Source organism: Canis aureus, chromosome 13, assembly GCF_053574225.1.
Source record: "Canis aureus isolate CA01 chromosome 13, VMU_Caureus_v.1.0, whole genome shotgun sequence".
In the NCBI taxonomy this organism is placed as follows: domain Eukaryota; kingdom Metazoa; phylum Chordata; class Mammalia; order Carnivora; family Canidae; genus Canis; species Canis aureus.
Window position 1 is genome coordinate 27,086,445 of NC_135623.1, and position 19,105 is coordinate 27,105,549.

General features: G+C 38.1%; 1 protein-coding gene and 1 long non-coding RNA gene across 11 annotated transcripts in view; one reads left to right on the forward strand and one right to left on the reverse strand.

The window, feature by feature from the left end:
- The window catches only part of NAV3 (neuron navigator 3), a 1,006,607-nt gene that overhangs the window by 559,887 nt on the left and 427,615 nt on the right, over positions 1-19,105 (forward strand). The window lies entirely within an intron of this gene.
- LOC144281598 (uncharacterized) overlaps positions 3,382-19,105 on the reverse strand; it is a 72,548-nt gene continuing 56,824 nt past the window's right edge. Inside the window, exons 2-3 of one of the 2 annotated variants that reach the window (XR_013350038.1) lie at positions 5,410-6,016; positions 3,382-3,485 (exon numbers count right to left, since the gene is read on the reverse strand). This is a non-coding gene — a long non-coding RNA (uncharacterized LOC144281598). The remainder of the gene's footprint in view (positions 3,486-5,409; positions 6,017-19,105) is intronic. The other variant, XR_013350039.1, reaches the window with a different exon arrangement.

Consider the following 19,105-nt stretch of genomic DNA (forward strand, 5'->3'; position numbering starts at 1 on the left):
GGCACTGAGAAAGTAAGTGACTTGCCCTAGTTAAATAGCTGGGGTGGGGCGCCTGGGTGGTTCAGTCAGTTACTTGAGCATCCAGCTCTTGATTTCAGCTCAGATCATGGTCTCAGGGTCCTAAGATTAAGCTCCGTGTCACACTCAGCAGGGAGTCTGTTCAAGGATTCTCTCTCCCTCTCCTTCCCTCCCTCTGCCATAAATCAATCAGTCTTTATATAACTGGGGAATTGTGCTGGGACTCATAGTATTACGTAGCGGACAGCCACTTTTGCCCAGCATTCTTATAATTACCCTTTGGGGGAAACTGCTCCCCTGTTCATTCTAATGAGGGCTGGCAGTCATCTCCATTACCTCTAGTTATCAGAGCTGGCAATAAATTCTAGCTGGCCTCATCGATATCTTTCTTTAGGATTTTTAAAAAAGATTTTATTTATTAATCATGAGAGACACACAGAGAGAGGCAGAGATACTCCCTGTGGGGAGCCTGCTGCAGAACTCGATCCCAAGACCCCAGGATCATGACCTGAGCCAAAGGCAGATGCTCAACCACTGAGCCACCCAGGCGTCTCTTTCTTTAGGATTTTAAAAATTGGAAATAAAGGAATAGAAATCCGTGCTCCTTTAGTAACTAGAGCTGATGGAATGTGCATTCCAGATTGCAAGTGACTGTCATTCCGGTTCTGTGGACATAGTGTAGTTCAAAAACCTCACACACCAAGAAAAGCAGAGAAGAGACCTAGTGCGTATTTTGTGTTTGTTTGTGTGTTTGTTTTAGTGAGTCCTTTGAAATCCTTTTGAATGAATCTGTAATTCATTCCAGTATGATGGAGGCTAGCATCCCCTTTCAGCAATTCAGTCATATGAATAAAAAAATGCCCAAAGTTGTTTGAGTTGGTTGCTGTGGCTTGTTAGCAAAGATGTTTCGTGACTTTTCAGCAGGCAATAACAGCAAGATTTGTGTTTAAGGAAGCTCTCATTTGCAATGATATAGAAAGTGCAAGACTAGAGTTAGAATATATTTAGACTATTTCTGTAACCGAGGTGAGTTGATGAAAAAAATGGACTGAAGCATTGTTAGCATTGAAGATAAAGGGGAAACAATTACATGGAACTCATTAATTTATCCCTATAGAATTTTTTTATTAGTTTGGAAAGGATCAGATAGAAGGAAGACATACCTAAGTCTTTAGCCTGAGGAGTGAGTTGGAGGCAATAACATTAGGCTGGAGGGCCGAGGAAACAGTGAGTCCAATTTTGTAAACAATGTCCAGAAGCCACTTACGTATACCCACGTACAGATAGGCCTAAGCTTGATCTATACAGGTTCAGATAATTATCGATACGTTGGTCTTAGAATGAGGAATGTCATTATTGATCCTTACTAAAACAGTTTCAGTGGCAAGAAAGGGTTCGAAACCTGATTTCATGATTGAAGAGGAAGTCTTCTACTTAAACATGGAAGATTGAGTTCACGTGTTTATTTTGACTTCCTCTGAAGAATTCTTGCTGAAATGTTAGCAAAGAATGAAAACCTACAAGGAAAAGAGATGGGGGAGGATATGAGTGAGATCTATGGAGAAAAAGGAGCCCTTGTGGATTGTTGGAAGGGATGCGACTGATGCAGCCACTGTGCAGAACAGTATGGAGGTTTCTCAAAGAATTAAAAATAGAACTACCATAAACCCCAGTAATTCTACTACTGGTTAATTACCTGAAGAATATATATGAAAACACTAATTCAAAAAGATGTATGCTTCTCTTATGTTTATTGCAGCATTATCTACAATGGCCAAATTCTGGAATCAACCTAAATGTCCACTGATAGGTAAATGGTTAAGGAAGATGTGGTATAGATATGCAATGGAATGTTATATGCCACAAAGAAGGATGATATCAAGCCACTTGTGACACTAAGGATGGATCCAGGGGATATTATGCTAAATGAGATTAGTGAGATTGAGAAAGACAAATATCATATGATTTCACTCATCTGTGGAATCTAAAAAAAAAAAAAAAAAAGGAATTAACGAATAAACAAAAGCAGAATCAGACCTATAAATACAGATAACAAACTTGGTTGCCAGAGGGAAGGAGGGTGGGTGGGAATTAGCAAAATAGCCCAACGGGAGTGGTAGATCCAAGCTTCCAGTTGTGGAATGCATAAATTACTGGAATAAAAGGCACAACATCCAGGATATGGTTAATAGTATTTTAATAGTGTTTTACGGTGGCAGATGGTAGCTACACTGGTGAGCATATCACTACACATGGAACTATCGAATTGCTATGTTGTACACCTCAAACTCATGTAACATTGTCAGCTATACTCAGATTAAAAAATTCAAAAAAAATAGAGAAAAGAAAGGTATTTCAAAAAAAAATGGGTGGTATTAACTTTTACCACTCATATCACTGACAGTCTATCAAGTCAAGGGACTAGATCAAGGGACACCTGGGTAGCTCAGCTGTTGAGCGTCTGCCTTTGGCTCAGGGCATGATCCAGGGTCCCGGGATCGAGTTCCGAATCGGGCTCCCTGCACAGAGCCTGCTTCTCCCTCTGCCTGTGTCTCTGCTTTTCTCTCTCTGTGTGTCTCTCATGGATAAATAAATAAAGTCTTAAAAACAAAAGGGAATAGATCAAGAATGAAGATAGCATGGCATTCACGAATGAGATCTAGCACATAAGGGGGCTGAAGGAACTTCCCAGAAAAATGAAGTTGAAGACAAGGGTGTTGCCTGCATACCAGGCTTGCACATCAGCCAGTTTGAGTAGGAGTAGGAAGCAGGGCTCCAGAGGAAGGTCTTTCAGAGGAAAGAAAAAGTTGAAGTGATGGATTATCTATCCTATGTGCAGTACCTCTGAGATTTATAGAAGAATTAGGAACACAGAAAGCAGATTTTTAAAAGAGGCAATTAATTCCAAGAGAAACAAAACATTGTATAACAGAGTAAATGATTTTATGATGTGATACGTGACCCAGCAGTAAACACAATTACTTAGTTACTATAATATAAACACTGAACATTTGATTTCTATCCAAACTATGATTGGAGAAAGCTCATGAGGGAGTAAAATGTGGAGTAGGAGAGAATCATCCTTATCTTCCATATAGGAATTCTAGAGATTGTTGAACTTTGAAATAGTAAGTAGAATGGATATTGTTTGTACATTTGATATAAATTCTAGACGAATGAGTAGAAGAGTTAAAATAGTTGCCTTTAAGGGACTGAACTCAATGATGACACGAAGGACTGCTGTTCTTATTAAAATATTTCCAGTAGTATTTAGTTTTTTAAAAAATTTTGCATATAAGATTTTGAAAATAAAATTATATTTATATATATGAATTAAAAATTAGAGAATGAGGGTACCTGGGTGGCTCAGTCAGTTAAGCATCTTACCCTTGATCTCTGCTCAGGTTTAAATCTCAGTGTTCTGAGTTCAAGTCCCATGTTGGAGTCCATGCTGGATATGAAGCCTACTTAAAAAAAAAAAAAAAAGATTAAATAAAAATAATTAGAGAATGGATACTTGAGGTAGGGACTGCAAAAGTCACACAAGGGTATTCTAGGTAGCTAGAATTAAGCTGTGAGGGGACAGATGAAAGAGAAGTGAGGAACCATTGCTGCATTTAGCATTGAGGGGAAGGACGATTTTAGTATGGAGGGGTATGAATTGGTCTGTAGGATACAGTGACTGAAACAGTGGAGAAGAGAATTTGAAAACAAAGCAAAAAATAAAAGAACCCACAAATTAAATTTTCTAAGTGGTAAAGTTTGCACTGACACCACCGGAAAGAATTGGGGTCACTGCAAATTTCTATTCTTCCCTGTTACCAGGGTTCCTAGAGCCTTCTCCTCACGGTCCTATAGATTCAGTAGCCTCATCTACAGCCATGTGCACAGGTGATGAAGTCAGGCCGTATCAGTTGATGAAAATTTCCAGAAAAAGGCTGTGGCCTTGAAATGGAATGAAGAGATGGGCAGGGATTTAGGAAGGGAGCTGGACACGAACTGCACTTGGGAAGAATTTGGAGAGGGAGATTGGAGGAGAGGCTCTTCTTGCTGCCGAAGCTGCTTCCCTGGGTGAGTGTCACCAAGCTGCAGGATCTCCACATTGCGTCTAAGCTGCTTGAATATTTTTGAGAACTACTCCCCAACTCACGTAGAATCCAGCACTTCCTGTAGATGTTAATGCATGTAGCTGTGGTGATTATTGCTAACATTTGCCGAGAGGTTATTGCCAGTCCTGTCTTCACTGCTTTATGTGGATTGTCTGATGTAATCCTCACCACAACTCTAGGAGGCAAAAATTGTTCTCATCCCCATTTTACAAATAAGAAAAACAAGGCACACAGGGCTTAATGGCTAGAGAATGGAGGAGGAGGTGATATTTGAATCTGAGTAGCTGGACTTACTAGCCTGTGTGGTTGGTCATTATCTTAGGTCAGCTGTGCCTGCCCTGTAGATGAGAGAACAGCAAGTGCACAGCGGTTGAGAGATCAGAGTAAACCTGGAGCATAGGCTGCTCAGTGCACATATGAAAGATGTCTGTGGCCAACTGGTAGAGAAAATCTGCAGACATTGGAGAAACTAGTTCACAAGGAACCTTGTTGTCATGTGGAAGACCTGTAGGCTTTAACCTGATAGCTAGAGGGATCCATTGAAAGATTTTAAGTGAGAAAATAGTGTGATTGGATGTGTTTCAGAAAGGTTCTCTGACATTGTAGAAGAAGCAGGGACGGGGGGAGGGGATCAGTAAGGGTGACACAAGAAAGTGATATCATCAGATTTAGTGGAAGATTGGAAGAGGGGATATTAGGTATGATTCCTTCATTTTTGGCTTGGGTTTACAAAGTGGTGAAACACCGTTCACCTGCAGAAGAATACTGGGAAGAAGAGCATTTGGGAGACCTGGAGAATGTCAGTTCAGTTTGAAATGTATCAATTTTGTGTGACCTGGGAAACTTCTAGATAGAAGTATGCACAAATGCCATGAGGATAAAAGTAAGAACTTGGCACAGAAAATGTAGCCATTTATTTGTCCACTCTGATAGATTCTCCTTTTTTACTTCTGTTTTTCATGAATCAGTCATTTTTTTCTCTGAACTCTTCTTGTTCTTGTTTGTTTGTTTTGTTTTAATTTACATACCTAAATTGATTCTGAGACCAAATTCCAGCATGTGTGCAGGGGATTCTCCGACACCTCCAGCAGTTCTCGGATCCCAGCAGGACACCAGCAGGGTGTCCAAGAATTCAACTCAATTCTAACACTGTTTACCCAGAGATAGCATCAGATAACATAGATTATGGATTCAGTCCTATAAAAGACCCCTGAAACAATCACCCCCACCCTGCCACCCCAGCACACATACACACTTCAGATGCAAGAGCCCAGGCTGTTACCTGTACTTCTGACCCACTGGTTAGAGACTGGAGGTTCCCGCAACGCCCTCCTTAGATTGCAGAGACCACTTGCAAGTCCAGGTTGTTACTTCTGACTGACTGGCTGCAAAGTAGAGGTTCCCATGACCTCATTTTGGGGTCTGATTAATCTGCTAGTACAGCTCATAGAATTCAGAGAAACACTTCACTTACTAGATCACTGTTTTATTATGATAAGCTGTAACTCAGGAACATCCAGATGGCAGAGGTGCACAGGGCAAGGTCTGAGGGAAAGGGCATGGAACTTGGCATGCCCTCTCCAGGCATGCCATTCTCCTTCATTCCCCTGTGTTTACCACACCTGAACTGATTCCTTTTAGGTTTTTATGGAGGCTTCATTGCATAGACATGGTTGATTAAATGACTGGTCATTGGTGATTTTTCAATCCTCCCCATCTCCTCCGCAGAAGTCAGGGGGTGGGAATGAAAGTTCCAACCCTCTATATCAAATGGTTGGCTCCTAGGGCACCTGGTCTCTTCCTCAGGTGTTTTCCAAAAGTCACCTCATTAACATATCACTTTCTGCACTCAGGGAATTTCAAGGATTCAGTGAGGTGCGATCCAGGACCTGTGGATGAAGACCAAATACGTATGAGAAATGTATTCATTCGTAGGACCAAATATATACTTCTCACAAATCCAGTACTGCAATATGTATTTTATCTTCACAGTGAACTCAAAAATCACAGGCCATGTCCATTTGTCCTCCTAATCCCCTAGATTCCATGTAAATGCTACCCACATGGTAGTTTTTAAGGAAAATCTTGCTAATAGCTCAATCTATACGTGAGAAATGCTTGGCATGGAATGAAACTGAATTTTAAAGGATTGTCTTATGACCCTTATAGAAGTCAGAGTTATAGCAGCTAAGTTTGAGGTTTTTCAGTTTGCATATTTGGATATAATTTTGCAGCCTGAGCAGATGATCTACAACCTGGCCTCAAAGATCTGCATGCAGTAAATTGTAAGATGTGCCTTATTATTTTTTTTTTTAACCTCCGAATGTGGAAGGGATGAGTCAGCCTATCTTGAATTTTAAACTGCCAGTTCCAGGGACACTGCACAACCCAAAGCCATGCCTCCAGCAAATTACTATTAAAAATATTCTCTGCTAGGCAGGGCCGCCTAATATGTCAAGCGCGGCCAGTTCCTTTAAGTGAAAACAAACATTTGGATGAAAAAAATAATAGAATTACTACTGAAGACAGTGGTAAAGGATACCTCCTTCATTTGCCTTTGAAAATCCAGTGTTGTGTTGTTGTTGTTTTTTTCCCTACTGGCCTTGATGTTTTATAAGAGTCATATATAACTCATTTTACCAAGGACAAGAGGAAGTTGAATCAATTTTCTCTCTGAAAAAGCAGATAGTATGCAAATTGATGTGTAAATGTCAGTGAGTACACTGTGTCTGTGCACTTGAGTGGTATAATAAGGCTTCCTTTTCACAGATACCAAGAACATGATATTATTCACGGAACTGCATGTATTTAGACATAACAGGATAAAGAAGATATTTTAGACAAAATAAATGGAAAATTATGTAAAATTTGACAGGGTCTTTTAAAGTCTTGAAGAAGACTATTGAAAACTATATTGAAAACAAGTGCACTGGACATTTGCTTATAATATGATTTTAATAAGAGTGCTAGAAAATGATATTTACCTTTGAATATAAATACTTAGTTTATTCTTAAATAGGATTTGAATTTCAGTGCAAGTGAGTATGTGTAAGGAATACTGTTAATAAATGAGTTAACCTAAAAGAGACTGCAGGTCATTCATTATTCAAGGTAGGGGTTCAACAATGGTTAGTGAATTTGAATGATACAAAGATATGAAAGAAAACATGTTAAACCCTCCTGTAAACAGAGGATGCCCCCTAGCTGGAATCCACTTTTGTTTTAGATTGATTAAAGTCTTTCTTAGTGTTTAGGGTGATTATTTTTTTTTTTTTAATTTTCAGTAATCAGTTTTCTGCATTATTAGAAATTATTTTATCACTATCATCAGAAAAACTGTATTTTGATATTGGAAAGACAAATCTAAAAACCTACTTTCTTACATGGGATTTTACTTTGAAGTTTGACTTTTCATACCCGTCATTTGAATCTGCTTTTCTTTTTTTTTTTTAATTTTTTAAAAAAATTATTTATTTATTTATGATAGTCACAGAGAGACAGAGAGAGAGAGGCAGAGACACAGGCAGAGGGAGAAGCAGGCTCCATGCACTGGGAGCCCGACGTGGGATTCGATCCCAGGTCTCCAGGATCACGCCCTGGGCCAAAGGCAGGCGCCAAACCGCTGCGCCACCCAGGGATCCCTGAATCTGCTTTTCTAAATCCAGACAGAACCACTCGTAAAGTGAAATGCTATGTGCACTAAATGAATGAATACCACTACTTAAAAGTGAAACAAAATCTTTAAAAAGAATTACCCAAATCACAATAGGACATTTAACACTACCATTCATAGGTTTGGTTAGGATGCTTGCACCCTTCTGAGGTCTACATTTCCCATCTGCAACCCAAAGACGTATTTTAAAACGCATGTACTGAGTTTGTTAGCAGTTCAGCTAACTTACGTCTTCTTGCAGAGACACTTAGGGAAATCTTTAATAGTTGTAGTTGGCCACTATTACACTCTGTTTGATATGTCCAGGTAAACATTGTGTGGGTCATATGACCTAGAAGCTATTTCTTATTTGTTCATTCTTACCAAATACTCAGTCAAGTAAATCAGTTTTTTCCTACAAAGGTCAACATGTATATACACATCTATATTAGTAACAGTTATGAAAACCCTTCTCAGAGCCAGAAGCCGTTTTAGTTTTTTATTGCTATATAATAAATGCCTCAAAACCTATTATCTTAAAAAAAAAAAAAAAAACAGTTATTTGCTCATGATTCTGCAGTCTGGGTTGGGTTCAGCTGAATGGTTCTTCTCCTGGTCTTGCTGGTAGGAACTAATGTGGATGCATCCAGTTAGATGGGGGCCCGGGATCCACTGGATCCTTGAGACAATGTAGCTTTTCTCTCTTCTATGTGGTCTCAGGACCTCTTCTCTCTGTGAGGTCCCGCTGGAGGAGGTGGATGTACTTCCTATGTGTCAGTTCAGAGTTCTCATGAGTGCAACAGTTTAGGCTTAGAACAGATTATAGTTAAAGTAAAACACAGATTCATAGGGAGAGAATGGAGAAAAAGCACAAATACTGGAACCTGTGGTTCGTTGGGGCCACCGATGCTAGAATGCTTTAAAGAAACTAAATTCAAGATGTAGTGTGTATTCTCACAGTTCTTAGGGGGCATTGTAGGTCACCATAAGAACCTTGGCTCCTGCCCAAGAGAGTGAGTGGACACATTGCCAGGTCAATGAGTGGCATGGTCAGGTAGGTCTCTTGGGCAGCGATGTGGAGGATGGATTTCAGGAGAACAAGACTACTGTCAAGGAGGCCAATGTGAAAGTAGTGTAGTAATATTCAGGTAAGAATTGATTTGAGCCTACAATTAGGCCACTCCTTTTTTTTTTTTTTTTTTTTCTCCTGAAATTTTCTTCAGCCTTCTTTTAACTATAAGAGAGGGCAAAGAAATAAAGAGACAGGGGAAAAAGAAATTTAGTATGGTTCTGTATTAACACTAACCTCTCAGATGGGGAAGGAATTATTTTTTAAAAAAAGATCTGTTGACTATAATGTTTCTTTCTGATGTACAGGTAGAAATATATACTAGTCAAATGGCTCTGTGGGTTTGGAATGAGAGATCTAGAATGGTCTAGTTGTTAGCATAGAAATGGTTAATTGAAGCTTTAGGAGACCCTGAGCTCACCGAAGGAGCCTTTACAAACTGCTTTTTAAGGAGGAGGGAAGTGTTTCAGGATTCACTAAGAGTCATCTGCGAACTCTGCTTTCTTTTTTTTTTTTTTTTTTTTTATAAATTTTTTTTTTTAATTTATGATAGTCACATACAGATAGAGAGAGAGAGGCAGAGACACAGGCAGAGGGAGAAGCAGGCTCCATGCACTGGGAGCCCGACGTGGGATTCGATCCCGGGTCTCCAGGATCGCGCCCTGGGCCAAAGGCAGGCGCCAAACCACTACGCCACCCAGGGATCCCGAACTCTGCTTTCTAAAACTCTGCCTTGCCCCAGTGTCACAGGGGTGGAGGAAGAAGCATGTATACTTTGAAAAAGCTCCCAAGGTGCTTCTTTTATATGACCTCCTCTACTGGGGTATATGGGCATTGATACTATTTTAAAAGCTCCCTGGGAGATTCTGATACCTGCTCAGAATTAAGAACAACTAAAGAAACTAAAGACAAGTGAATAGGGAAGAAGGGTGAGCATTCCATCTGGGGAAGCAAAAGTCGTGGGAACAAGGCCAGACCTGATAATATTATCCATAGATGACAGGGACAGCTAATGAATATTAGCAGCTGTCTCAAATTTAAGGATAAGTTTTGTATATGTAATTTCTGGGAAGGACTCATTCATAGCCATTAATTGGGCTCTTCAGCTACTAGTAAACCCTCTGCCATGGAGGAATTCAACAGCTACTGTTTTTCTGACCCAGGTGTTTCCAGAATTTCCCACTGATTGGTCATTGAGGCTGACCATTTTCTAGAAAGATTCAAACGTATTTTCCTGTGTTTTTCTGTAGTTTTTCCTAGTTCTCTATTGGATAAAAGTCCACTCCACTACTCTCCTCAATTCTGCAACCTTTGCCTTGCTAGCTCTCCTCTCCTCTCTTGATATCCTGCCCCAGCCGTCTTAATGTGGGCATCCTTAAGGAATATTTCCTGTTTTCAATTCATTCTTCCTCCTCAGGTCCCTGAATGTGTGCTTTAACTTTAGCTTCCTCTGTTTGTTCCGTAATGAGTTTCTCATGATATGCGGTGTAGGACACTTCTGGATGAATTCTGGATTCTACCAAATACATTTTTTTTTAATTTTTATTTATTTATGATAGTCACACAGAGAGAGAGAGAGAGGCAGAGACACAGGCAGAGGGAGAAGCAGGCTCCATGCACCGGGAGCCCGACGTGGGACTCCATCCCGGGTCTCCAGGATCGCGCCCTGGGCCAAAGGCAGGCGCCAAACCACTGTGCCACCCAGGGATCCCCCAAATTTTTTTTTTAAGATTTTATTTATTTATTCATGAGACACACACACACACACACACACACAGAGAGAGAGAGAGAGAGAGAGAGAGAGAGAGGCAGAGGCAGAGGGAGAAGCAGGCTCCATGCAGGGAGCCCGACGTGGGACTCGATCCTGGGTCTCCAGGATCAGACCCCGGGCCGATGGTGGTGGTAAACCACTGAGCCACCTGGGCTGCCTCTACTAAATATTTAAAGGAGAGTTAACACCTATTCTTCTCAAACTGTTCCAAAAAATAGAAATGGAAGGAAAACTTCCAAACTCATTCTACCAGGCCATCATCACCTCGATCCTAAAACCAAAGACCCCACTCACAAGGAGAACTACAAGCCAGTATCCCTGATGAACACGGATGCAAAAGTTCTTAACAAGATACTAGCAAATCGAATCTAACAGTATCTTAAAAGAATCAGACTCACCCCGATCAAGTGGGATTTATTCCTGAGCGGCAGGCATGCCCATGGTGCAAGATGTGCAAACCAATCGCATCATACACTACGTTAATAAAGGAATGGATGGCAAATCAAAATTAAACTGGTGATTATGGAATTCTTTCTTGGGCTTTAAAAATCTCTTCTAACATTCATCAGTTTTGTTGTCTCTTTTTACCTCTTTACCTTTTTAATTGATCAATAGTAGAGTGAAAAAAATGCCAAGTGTTGCTGCTTCTTCCTTAACTTCTCTGCACTTCAGTTCCTGATCTGCAGTTTGGAGAGTTGCAGCTTCTTCTATGGGAGGCTGTTGGGAGGTTTACAGTAGATGGAGAGCGCCCTGTGCAGTGGGGGCCACTTAGTAATGTTCTGTAAATATTAGTTGTTATCACTGGTTCCCGTGACACCTTCCCTTTTCTCCAAGTTTATTAGCTTTTCTAAATAAATTAACCAAAATATAATTAATGGATGCTAGACCTAAAAGTGTGCAAGAGGGTGTGCACACATGCGTACACATACACATATATTCTTGATTTTGGTGGCAGTTACATAGGCATATGCATATGCCAAAGTTTATTGAGCTTTATATTTAAGATTTATGCATTTTCTAGATGTAACCACACCTCAGTAAATTACTTGGGAAAAAATGTAATTGGAAGTAGAATAGCAAAGTGGTTAAGGTTGTGGGTTCTGGAACTGGGTTTAAGTTCAAATCTTGGCTTTAGCACTAATTAGCTGTGTGATTTGAGGCAAATAATTGGTCTGTGTATTTCAGTTTCCTCTTTAGTTAGATGTTGATAAAAATACCTGTCTGATAGGGTTGTGGTAAACATTACAGGAGGTAATTTAAAATAGTGCTTGGCATATTTTACATAGTGCATAAATGTTAGCTTTTATTTATTTTTAAATATATTTTCTTAAAATAAGAGCACTATACATTTCTAAATATGTATCCTGTGTAATCCCGTATCTTTCCTTAGTTAGTATCTTTTCTCATGTAGAGAAAAAGGTTTTATACTTTTTTGTTACCTCTGTGTATGTCTCACATTTAACACAATGCTACATTTACTAAGAGCAAAATTAGCATTCATTGACCTAAGTGATCATTGACTGTTAAGGTCATACTAGACTCCCCCCCCCCCCCCAAAAAAAAAGAGTTTTTGTTGGAAAAACTGATTAAACTAAGTATTCCTAACTAGTAGTGAAAATTGTATTTTACTGATTTAAACCAAATCCACCCAAAGCATAACTATTCCTTTAACAGCAAATTTAAAAATGATACAAAAATAAGTTTGTGAGAAGTAAACAGATTTTATTTTAACCTCAACTATTCTACTCAACCTTTCAGATCCCAGAAAATTACAGTAATAATAAATTGGAATAATGTCAGATGATGGAAAATTCAAATCCACATGGATAATTGTCTCTTATAAGTAGAGAGTGGCTATGGTTCTGGAGCTTTAAACATTAAATCTAAAAGACAAATGTCCTAGTGTTTTATAATGATTCACACAGTGACTTTTTTCACTATAATTTAAGTTGTTTAAATCAAATCTTAATACAAAGTGTAAAATCTGATTTAACAATTATTTGCATGAATTAGAATAATATCATCAATGCCTAAAAAGAAAATATCAATTTAAGTTGATAGTACACAATTGAAACAAAAAGATGCCACTTTACTTCCAGGTTTTAGTTGGGAACTGATGATTACCATTTATTGTCTACCAATTATTTTTCAGTTCCTATTCTTGGTAGATTTTACATGTCTTATTAAAATTTTTGCAATGTAGTTATTATTTCCATGTAGACATGAGGAAACTAACATTATAGCACTCAATTTAAAGCTTACATATGCTGGGTGCCTGGGTGGCTCAGTCAGTTAAGCGTCCAACTCTTGATTTCAGCTCATGTCATGACCTCATGGTCACAGGATCAAGCCTGGCATTGGTTCCACTCTCAGAGCAGTCTGCTTATCCCTCTCTCTTTGCTCCTCCCAGTTGTGTGTGCTCCCACTCTCTCTTAAATAAATTAATAAATCAAATCTTTTTTAAAAATAAAGCTTAAATATGCTTCATTGAATCTGTGGACATTTTCCTTTTTAATGTGACATTTCTAATAATAGAAAACTGGTAGAGAGTATCAGAATGCGTTAAAGATTAAGAAGATAGCCATTTAGAAATAACAGAATGAAGCCCTTTATAGAAGTCAAAAAAAATATATTATTGGTTGGAAGAAACCTAATTTTGCAAAAAAAAAAAATCTGTAGGAAAATGTATATCCTGGGGGTTATTCTTTTATGAATTTAGTTGTGAAACGATACGCTAAATAGTTTAGTTTGAGAAAAACAGAGTAACAATGGAATTGGAACTCATCATACATTGATAAAAGCATATTCTCAATTAAAGGAAGTACTTCACCCATTGTCCTATATTGCCAAATCCCATTTTTGGTTAAAACCATATCTAGAGCAGTGGGTCCATTCATAGGGAACATTTCCTAAAAGACGATGTGGAAGGGTAAGGGAACTTGAATGGTTTCCAGTGAGGAGAAGCTGCTGTGATTTGCCCTGGAAAATAGGTCTTGCCAGTCGGCTACCATAAACGGGTGAATAATGGTGGGAGGTGAATTATGTCTCCTGGAAGAGAAACATCAACTCTTAATAGCATTATCCAACCATGATGCAAGCTGGTCTGGAAAGAAGTGAACTCCCAAATACTGTGAATTTCTTTGTTAAGGACACAGTGATTGCTTGCTCTTCATATACAGCTTCATGAAGTTTTCTTTCATAATTACCATTTATTCTTTAATAAATATTGAAACTCTTATTGCGTACTTTTCTGGTTTCTTCACTCATTACAACTAAAAATCTTTGATTAATGGTCTGTTGTACATTCTCTATATAAATTCTTCTACAGCACACTGTATAGCTCTTTGGTTTTTTTCTATTTTGAGTTTTTTTTGTTTTTTTTTTGAGTTTTTCATTTAACCTCTATGCTGTAGTTTTAACGATAGCATGAGTTGTGCTTTTAATTTAACTGGTACAATTTTGGTGTCCTTGCAGCCCTTCCTCATTGAACTAGTTTATCTCATCTCATTGCCTTTGCTAGAGCAATATAAACAGTACAGCATTGTTACAAAATTAAGTGTGTACCTCTCAGGTGAACATAGCAATTCACTCCTATGTATTTACCCAAAGATAAATGAAAGCATATATCCACACAAATACTTAAACTCAAATATATTCATACATACTTTAGTCAGAATTTTCAGATAGTGGAAACAGCCTAAATGTGTATCAGCAAGTGAATGGATGAACAAAACGGGATGTATCTATAAAAAGGACTACTACACAGCAATGAAAAGAAACAAATTTGGGTGCCTGGGTGGCTTAGTTGCTTAAGTGTCTGACTCTTGATTTCTGCTCAGATACTGATTTCAAGGTTGTGAGATCAAGCCCCATGTTGGGCTCCGGGCTCTACAGGGAATCTGCTGGAGATTTCTCATCCCTCTTCCTCTGTCCTTCCCCTTACTCGGGTTCTCTATGCCTCTCTAAAATAAATAAATAAATCTTTAAAAAAAGAAAAGAAGACAAACAGCTAGTGCTACAAAAACGTAAATGAGTCTGAGAAATATGGTGACTGAAAGAAGCTAGATACAGAAGAGTACATGCTATAGAATTCCATTTATATGAAAGATATTAAGGAGCTTTCAAACCTTATAAATAAGAAAAAAATAAACCAGGGGTGCAATAAAAATTGCAGAACATAAGAAAAGAAACATCAGGCTGTAAATTAGGATAATGACCATATCTTTGTAAATGATTTTCTGTAGAAACTAGGAGCATATTTTAAAACACTAGTCATCAGTATAATATGAGAGGAGGTGGAAAATTTAAGGAGAAATCAGCTGAGATAAAAGAATAGCATTACTTAATGATGCATGTTGATGGATTCACAGACTCAATATTATTAAGGTGTTGATTTTACTTAAACTGATCTGTTGATCTATCCCCCCCCCCCAAAAAAAAAATCCTAAGAATGACACCAACTATTATTGGTTTTTTCTTTTAGAAATAGACAAATATTTAGGAATATAAACCACTCACAATAAATAAGGATTTTAAAACAGTTAAAGATATTTACTTACACTATTGGATTTTAAGACCTGCAGTAAAGGTACATGTAAAAAACAGTGTGGCATGATGAAAATATAGATAAATAGATCAGTGGAAGGGAATAGAGAATACAGAAATAGATCTGCATATGGTAAATTGATTTTTGACAATTATGCTGAAGGCAATTGATGGGATAAGGAAAGATCTTTCAAAAAAAGGAAAGATCTTTCAAAAAATAGATCTCTAATAATTGTACAGTTTTTGTTTTCTGCTTTATTTATTTTATTTTTAAAAAATACTTTATTCATTTATTCATGAGAGACACACAGAGAGAGGTAGAGAGAGAGGCAGGTTCTCTGTGGGGAGCCCCATGAGGGACTTGATCCCCTGATCTGAGTCAAAGGCAGACACTCAACCATTGAGCCACCCAGGTGCCCCGTTGTTTTATGTTTTTATTTATTTATTTATTTATTTATTTATTTATTTATTTATTTATTTATTTATTTAGATTGTTTTGTGTTTTAAAGGGAACCTACTGCTCCCAGTCTATAAGCCCTTTTTTCTCCTCTTTCTCTTACCTTTTCCTGCTTGGGCTTTAGACTCAAATCGAATATGAAATACTTGAGTAAAGGACAAGTAGTAAAAAAAGATGGTGCAAGTATTTGCATAATACAAAAATGCCTTTCTAGACCTGGTTTTAAGGTCTTGGGTTTCTAGACAAGGGGCTTTATTTATTTTTTTTAAGAATTTATTTATTTATTCATGATAGAGAGGCAGAGACGCAGGCAGAGGGAGAAGGAGGCTTCATGCCTGGAGCCCGACACAGGACTCAATCCCAGGACTCCAGGATCACGCCCTGGGCTGAAGGCAGGCACTAAACAGCTGAGCCACCCAGGTATCCCTGACAAGGGGCTTTAAATATGAGAAGCCTCACGTATAGTGAGAGGGCTTCTCTGTTTAGTGAGTAGAAGCATATACAGGACACAGATTGTTTCTCCTCAGTCTAATTTTAGGGAGCTTGTAAAGAGTAGAACTTTCTAAAATTCTACATATCTCTGTTATGCTGTTTTGGATTGGGATATGGAGTTGTTTTTTGTCCCCCTCCCAATGTTTGTAGTTGTATACTGATTAAAAAACAATAGGGGGAAGGTGTGTCAGGAAACAAATAATAATATTTGAAATATTTATTATCAGAAATCAATGGATTTTTGAAGATTTGAACTTGAAAGAGTGCAATGGTTCTAAAATAAGTCCAAGAATATCCTTCAATGCCAGATAATTCCATCTATGTAAGATTTGCGTTTCAAGGGATGAACAATAACTATATCTCTACATCTTGTTTCGGACAATGAGGTGTTAAATAAATATGAGGAACTCTCTAGTATGACTACATTTTATTTAAAAAATTAACAATGTAGGACTAAGGTGTTTTCTTTTGGTTAGAAACTAATGTTGCAGTAATTTTTCTGATTTCAATATTGTTAGACTTTGTCAAACCAGTAAGTAATTAAAACCAACACTTTGCTATTGTGTGTGTTACTACTGTGCCATTCATTCTTCATGAAACAGAGACTATTTCCTGCCCTCTTTTTAACACAGTAGGAGTTTGGACCACTTAGCCAGGTGGAAATCATTGGTTCTCGTGAAAGCTGGAAATGTTTGAGTCAGTTGAGTGAGTGAAAGACATGATGATAAAGGAGCCCAGAGCAATTGATGGAAGAAAGTGCCTCAGACCAGACTGGGGATAAGCCCAGAAACATAGATAAAATATATGGCCTTGGGAAGTGGAGCTGAGTGAAAGGAAGTGTGCAGATGAAGCCAGCCACATCTTCAAGTGGGGAGGAAGGAGATTGCAAGGTGTTACCTCCAGAGGTCATGATCTTCTCTAAATTAAGAAGGAGGTTCTTGTGCTTAGTAAATACTCCTCAGATGGGCTGAGGTCACCAAGGGAGGGAAGGAAGACAAGATTTGAGGATAGTAGGAATGTTTGAGGTCAACTGTGGAGGAGAATGCAAGAGTCCATTAGGACTGAGTGCAAGGCATGCTGAGTAATAGGACTCAGTGGAGTTAGATGCATATTCTAAGTCAAACAGGATGGCACTGTAAGTTTCTGGTAGTCTTTGACAGAGAAGAACAAAGAAAAATCAACTTCTAAAATAAATGGGACAAAGATGAACTCTCAAATATGTAAGAGATCTGTATGGGAAAATGAGATAGGGGTCAGGATGGCCCAACTATGAAAACTTTGACTAGAAATCTGTGAAGACCCCAGAAGATTAGCTAAAGACTTCAGGTCAAAATATAGGAAGCCGACCTAGCCAACCTTTATTCATTAGTAAAGAGCAGTAGCCTGGTTTCCAGTTGGCAAGTTGATGCTAACAATAGGAAAATAGCAATTAAAAGAGAATCTATTACTCTAGTACAGCTTCTACCATTACTCTTAGTTGAGATCTACTCTTATGTTTTACATGTTGACAAACATTTTCTTATAGACCTAGATAGCATATATTTTTGGCTTTATGGGCCATATTTTCTATCACAGCTGCTCAGATTTACCATCATAGCATGAAAACAGCCTTTGTCAATATGTAAATGCATTTACATGAAAACTGCAGGCTTCCCAGAAACACTAGGAGATGCCCATTAGAAGTCAACACAAAGAAGTCTTGGTGTAAGCACTGTTGCAAGTCTTCCCAGCCGGTTGGATGTTAAATAGCTTCTTACAGTCTACCCACAGTATGTATACCTCTGTGTGCAGTTGTACGTGTGTGTGTGTGTGTGTGTGTGTGTGTTTATGTGTTTGTTATATTACATACCTAATACTGTTTCAGGCCTTCTGAGAAATATATAGAAATAAAAGAAATTGTCTTCCAAGAAATGTCCATCTGTTTGGAGAAGGAGATAGGGACAAGATTAGAAAAATAGAAATGGTCATAAAATATCATGTAATTGGGCAATGAATTACTGCTAAAAAAAAAAAGTACTAATGACTTTGAGTGCAAAAAATCAAGCAGGAGGAAGATTTCTCTGTCTTTGGACTTGAAATTTGAGACAGTAGCCAACTGGGAACTCTTTTTCTCACATACAGCATTTCAGTTATTCTTGTGCTTTGGAAAGATGAAATAATGACTCATTTTTCCAGGATTATTATTTCAACTGCTTAGTTCTGCTAAATGTCATATAGTCTGAATTGTTATTAAAGGTTGGAAAAACCTAAACATTAAATAGACACTCTTCAGACTCGGTTGCACTTTGACATGGTAATGGTCTCCTAAAACATTTGATGCCTTGAAAATAGTGTCTTGCTATATTTGATATAGATTCTTTTTTCCTTCTTAAGTAAAAATTTTATTGAATTATAAAATGCATTTATGCAACAGTAGATTAAGTTGCTGATTATATCTTATGAAATTCTACCTAAGAAAAATAAAGACTGGTGGATAAATTCTAGGTTGTGATTGCAGGATTAAGACTAGCAGTTTAAACTGTTAAACCTAATATTTTGAGAGTAATCAGAAAGGAGCATGTAAAAAAGTAAATGACAGTGTTACAAATTTGTTTCATTTTGATATCATAGAACAATATGTCAGAAGGACTCAGTGCTATCACTTCTTACTAGTCATTCTTCAAACACAATCTGTGATACTTGATGGAAAATTGCAGCCTCAGCCATTCAGTATCATGGTGGCGTCTCTATAAAGCCGCCTGAGCAGTTTGGTTGCCACAATCAGTATACACATTCCATTTGTGTTTTGCTTTTTTTGTTGTTGTTGTTGTCAAATCTAAGATTTCCATAGTTATGGATGACAAAAAATTCTGTCAAGCTTTCAAGATGTGGATAAGATTCAAGTCGGCCTCATAGGTTGACTGTGATCTTAAACGTATGCTGCATTGCTGACAATGACCTCTCTATGTCACAAAGCAAAGTGGGAAAGATCTCCCACTTAACAGTCTTACCC